At 43.5% G+C, this 6,000-nt stretch overlaps 1 pseudogene; it reads left to right on the forward strand.

The window, feature by feature from the left end:
• Positions 1-5,564, forward strand: part of LOC101988835 — a 48,251-nt pseudogene extending 42,687 nt beyond the window's left edge.
• Positions 5,565-6,000: the final 436 nt, after the last annotated feature.

A 6,000-nucleotide genomic window follows, 5' to 3' on the forward strand; every position in this document is an offset into this window, starting at 1 on the left:
GAAACAGGGCTATAAAACATAATAGAAGTCAAAAAAGTTTAGGGAAGCAGTAGAGGAAAAGAAAGGATCCTAGGGCATAGGTAGGACTACAGGTAGAGAGATAGCATAGTGGAACAGCAGGTTGGACTGCAGTTTTTAGGGTAAAGAGACAAGAAAACTTGTAATGGATAGGCCCAAGGCAGCACAAAGAGAGACAGAGTGGATAGCTCCAAGTGGGAAAAACCAAAGAAAAGGGTTCTGGGCTGTCCCAGGCTGGAATGAAGTTTCTGGGGAAAGTGAGAAAAAGCTAGCTGAGCTGTGGTGGATAAAGTATCATTGTAACAAGAATTTCTATCTGAGACATCCCCAAGTGGAATGGAAAATTTTTCAAAGGGAAAAACATTCCAAATCACAGAAGAAAGATGTCCCTTATCCTTGTGATTAGAGCCCAATGGCACACTGCTGCGGCTTTTGGAGTAACAGTAAACAAATCAGAAAGCTCAGGTTGATGCTTATCCAGTAGATAGGGAGAGAGGAGAGAGAAGGAGAAAAGAGCAATGTTCACTGGGTATAGTAGGCCAGAAGCAACGAGGGCAGGAGATAAAGGAGATGGCCACATCAGCGAAGCATAGAAACATGTACAGCATGTGTAGGTGCCCAAATGGAGGGCAGAGCAGGCCAGAGCCCAGAGAGACACTTGCAAGGAGTAGAGGATTGACAAATGGTTAGAAAGCAGGTAAAGGGAAGCATCAGCTGAAGAATTAGACTCTAGAATTTGGAATCAAATTGTGGGTGGCAGAAACAAAGAAGCCATACATGCCTTAGAAGAGCCAGAGCAGCGGTTTAGTTCAGAACAGCCAAGTTCCTTGGGAAGGAACTCGATGTTGGCACTCCCATATTTTCAGCACTAAATGAATGAAACAAAGAAATTAAAAAGGGACCACATGACTTCTCCTAGGTGTAAAGGGGGAGGTTTGTTGATAGACAATAGGAAGAACACAGTCAGAGACAAGGACACCTGGGAGAGTCCAGATTGAACATAAACAGAATGAACCAGGCCATGTGAGGAGGGGGAGGGGAGCGAGGAGCCAAAATGCTGACCAAGACAGGCAGCCGGGACCAAGAGAGTAAAAGACAGACCAAAAAGGCCAGGTTGCCAATGGCTGGAATATAGGGGGAAGGACAGTTGGGGAGGGGCAACCAGCCATAAGCCCATTAAAGTTGGGGCCTGAGGAATGTAGTGAGAACCTGATGGCCAGCATCCACTTTGATATGTTAGTAAGTATCTCAGTTAGGCATTTGTCCTGGTTTTGAGCTCTCTAACAGTCCTGTTGTGTCTGGAAAGCACTGGTTCTTTGGTGTCCTCAACCACCCCTGGCTCTCACAGTCTTTTTACCTCTTCCCACATCCCGAGCCCTGGGGAGAGGGTGTGATATAAATGTGTGATTTAGGGCTGAATATGCCATCATCTCTCTGGAGGTCTCTGTGTTAATTGCCATCAACTGCAAGGAGAAACTTTTCTGATGGGGGTTGAGAGGTGCTCTGCTCTGGTCTAGGGGCATAGCAACAAGTCATTTGGTGCTGTTTTACTACTATGTCCATCTAACAGAATAATAGTGTTGGGTTTCCCTCCAGGGTCAATGGCCTTTCTAGTCACAGTTTCCTGGACCTTTTAATAGTGCCAGGTAATTCACCTCATGAATAAGACCTTTGATCTAAATAGAGACTGCTTGTCTATTCCCAGGAGCGCCACTTTTGTGGCTGTTTGTATATCTTGTCAGGCCAGTCATTGTTGTTGCTTGCTGGGTTCACAGGTTGGTGGGATTCAGGTTTACTTTTCTCCTATTTTCATAGCACCTTACAGTAATATGAATGCTAGCCAGTGTGGATGAAGCTTCTGGGAGAGTACCAGCTTGATTTCTTCTTGTTCTGTGACTCAAGTATGTGGTATCTTCTGAAACAGGATTTTAATGTTAAGAACTATTAAGTTAGCCAGGAGTATTGGCAATAACCTGTAATGCTTGGGAGTATATGTGACCTCCACTGGCCAACAACTTAAAAGGAAGTAACTCATTCCTGGTACGGAGGTTTTTATTTGCTAACACAAGGGGTTATGTGTAATCATACATTTATGAAGCTTCTATAGTCATAGGTTTTAGTATGGCTTCTTCAAATGGCCTTCTATGATAGTTTTCTCTCCCCATATTCCCCCTTCTACCCTGCCACCCCATTTGTAGCCCTTTTGACTAAGGGACTATGGGAGAAGTAGCATGCATATGCTCTCCACATCAAGAGCTACCTCTCTTCTCATTGAATGTGCTCCCTTCGAACCCCAAGACCAAATTTACATGACATAAGTGAAGTAATTGTTTGGACAGTTGTAGTTAGAAGGATTGCAGGTCCTAACTTTATTTATTTGAAGTAAACACTGTCAGGTGCCACTCTTACAGGTACAGATATGAGTCTAGAGAGGAAACATTGACACTACCAGATGCACTTGCCTCTTTACAATAAATTGTACTGAGACACATGGATAGTTGCAGAAAAGTGGTAGTATATTGGGGAAGATGTGAAGAAAGGTAGAGGTCTGCTAGCCTTTCTCCTTCAGACTAATTCCCAAATGTCAAAATAAAACAATGGCTTGAGTGAGGTCTGCTAAGATTTTTTTCCAACTTTGATGTATTTTAGGTTTATCTTATTCTATTTAATTATTATCTTTTAGAATGAGAGACAGAAGGGGGCAGATCCAGATGGGAGGGGAGTCTGGGAGGAACTGACAGAAGTCAAGGGAGGGGAAACAAAATAATCAGGATTGATTTAATGAAACAAAAGTCTATTTTCAATAAAAGGAAAAATTGCTTATTTTATTTTGTATGTATGGGTGTTTGCCTGCATTTATATCTCTGTACCGTGTGCATGCCTGGTGCTCACAGAGGTCAGAAGTTGGTATTAGATACCATGGAACTGGAGTTGCACACAATTGAGAGCCATCATTTGTAGTAGGGAGCCACTTGTTTGTTTTCCCAGCCACCCAGACTTCTGAAATAATCATAAAGAAACTATATTATTTAAATCACTTAAGTGTATTGCTAGCTAGCTCTTACATCTAGTATTAGCCCATTTTCAGTATTTTATATTTTACCACGAGGATTGTGGCCTACCAGCAAGGTTCCTTCATGTCTGTCTCTGGCAGCTCTATGGCTTCTCCTTGACTCTGCCTCCTTTCTCCCAGCATTCAGTTTAGTTTCCCCCACCTACCTCTGTTCTACTAAGCCCCTGGCTGAAATAGATTCTTTATTAACCAATGGTATTCACGACATACAGATGGGAATCCCACATCAACCATCTGGAATTCCACCATTCCTGGAATCAAACCAGTGTTCTCTGGTTTGATCTTAACCACCTCCAAGTTATCTCTCTGGTCCTACAGTACTTTATGCCCATTAATATCCATTTCCTCCAAGTTCTTATAATGTAGACTTTTCAGAACATGCTCCCTTCCCTAAATTAGGACCAAATGGAATAAGAGCTGCTGCCCATTTTTCCAGTGCTGCCTTTCTTATAATAATCTCTGGAACTTCCTTCTCCATTAATTACTATTCTCTGGCTTCATTGCCTTAGTGTCTATGTTGATATAAAAGAGGGGGGATAATGGAGAATAAAATCTGATGCGGGTTTTATGTGTTTTGTTTTTTATCCTTTTTTGCTAAGTAGCTAAACTGACATTCTGTCCATAAAAGAAATCTATGGTATACAAAGAGCATGTTTATATTAAAAAATCACTTGTAAGCTGCCTGAGCACACAGAACTGGAATAACTTCAAAGATGTATAAATGAAAAAAACAGGTGATGTTCCCAGAAATTCTTGATGTTTGCAAGCTTCTGGGAATATAGAAATAAAAATAACCATTTTCTTCTGTATTACAAAAAATGTCATAAAGGGAGCTGATCAATTAAATTAGTATTAATTGAGAAGTTGCAAAGTGAGGTGAATTCTCTGCAAGTCATCAAATAAATGTCAGCCATTAAATCTAACCAGCATGAATTCTAGGAAATTAGCAAAGTAAAATGTGATTTTGTTTTGTTTCATTCTGTTCTTTTGAAATTATTTCAACTTCTCCAACAAATACCTGCTGGGCGAATTGGCTTTCCATACTAAAAAGAAATGTTCTTTACCACAACCTAATATTTTACAAAAATATTAGCTCAGAATAGATTGTGGAAATAAAAGGGTCTCATTAAAAGGGGAGAAAAGAGTGCTTGGCTAAATAACTTTATAATAAGTGGATTTTGCAAGACTGGAGGAAAAAAGAAACAGCACAGGAGCACTGTCTTCTAGCTGTCCAAGGTTTCCCCCTATGAGGAATAGGTCACTATTTCTGGTAATACTCTCTCCGTTTATACTAGAATAGCACTTACAGAACTGGATGCCTATGATGAGAAATTATTTGGAAAACCTTCCAGTTTAGAAATCCACTCTGCTTTTTTTTTTTTTTTTAATCACAATTTGCATGATACTTTTATCTAAAAGTGGGGAAACGCTGAGAAGAGCAGGAGGAGATGGCAGCCTCGGGAAGATGCTGCTCTTTTGGCATAAATTGCAATTGATTAGGGATCGTTGCTCAGACTCAGGTTAGAAGTGAGAGTTCAGATAAGTGAGGCCGACATTGCTGCTTTGAACACCTCAGAAAGAGGAGAATTGATTTATCAGGAGTGAAAAAGAAGAGCTTGCTAGGAGTCAAAGAAAATAATAAAAAGTCCAGCACTAGGGCTCCTTCTCCTACCAGCGCAAGGACCGCTCTGATGAAAAGTCCAAGGATCACTCTAAAGAGAAAGGGGCCACTAAAGAGTTGAGTGAGAAGGATCGTGGCAGGGATAAGACTTGGAAGAGACGCAGTGCTTCCAGTGAAAGCAGCAGCACCTGGTCTCGATCCAGCTCAACTTCCAGCTCGGGCTCCAGCACCAGTGCAGGTTCAAGCAGTGGCTCTTGCTCCTCCTCTGCGTGCAGCTGCTCTGGGAGTTCCAGCACATCCCAGAGCTCCACCTCTAGCAGCTCCTCTGGCTCCCCAGCCCTTCCCAGAGCAGGCGTGACGATGGGCGGCGCTCCCTCCGGCTCCAAATCCAAACCACGTAAAAGAGATGAGAAAGAGAGGAAAAGGCGGAGCCCTTCACCCAAGCCCACCAAAGTGCACATTGGGAGGCTCGCCAGGAATGTGACCAAGGATCACATCATGGAAATATTTTATACTTATGGGAAAATTAAAATGATTGACATGCCTGTAGAAAGGATGCATCCTCATCTATCCAGATGAAGCGGAGAAAGCACTGAAACACATGGATAGAGGACAAATTGATGGCCAAGAGATCACTGCTACTGCTGTGTTGGCACCCTGGCCTCGGCCACCCCCACACGATTCAGCCCACCCAGGAGAATGCTTCCACCGCCTCCCATGTGGCACAGGTCACCCCCACGGATGAGGAGGAGGTCTCGCTCTCCAAGCCGCAGGTCCCCTCCCTGTGCGTAGGAGGTCTCGATCTCCTGGCTGCCGCCATAGAGCCGCTCCAGCTCCAACTCCTCCCGATAAGCAGGGACTTTGATTCGTAACTCTGTAACTCAGTTTTGTCCTTTCTTTAGCCAACGAGGATCTGTAGGGAAGGATCCCATAACGGGGTGGGCTTTGAAGACAGCAGTTGAGATATTTCCTCTGCAGGAGGATTCTGGCTGCAGAGGTACTGTTGATTCAGGACTGTGCCCATAAAGGTGCCCTGTAGTTTTCTGGCTAGAAAGTTCACCCTTCCAGTTCTTGAGAGTCTGGTTCATAGCAGAGCGAGCTGGGATGAGCAAGCCTCCATATTGTTACACACTATTTTCCACAGATGACTTAGGACCTAGGCAACCTCGCCGTGCTCTTGCTGTTGCTGTGCCACATCTGCGGAAAGGGGACCAAGCTGCTCTGCTGTTAGGCCTGACCATGTCCCCTTTGGAGTCCTCGTCAACTTCTAGGGTTAAACACCTTTATC

The sequence above is a fragment of the Microtus ochrogaster genome, chromosome X, assembly GCF_000317375.1.
Source record: "Microtus ochrogaster isolate Prairie Vole_2 chromosome X, MicOch1.0, whole genome shotgun sequence".
NCBI classification, from domain to species: domain Eukaryota; kingdom Metazoa; phylum Chordata; class Mammalia; order Rodentia; family Cricetidae; genus Microtus; species Microtus ochrogaster.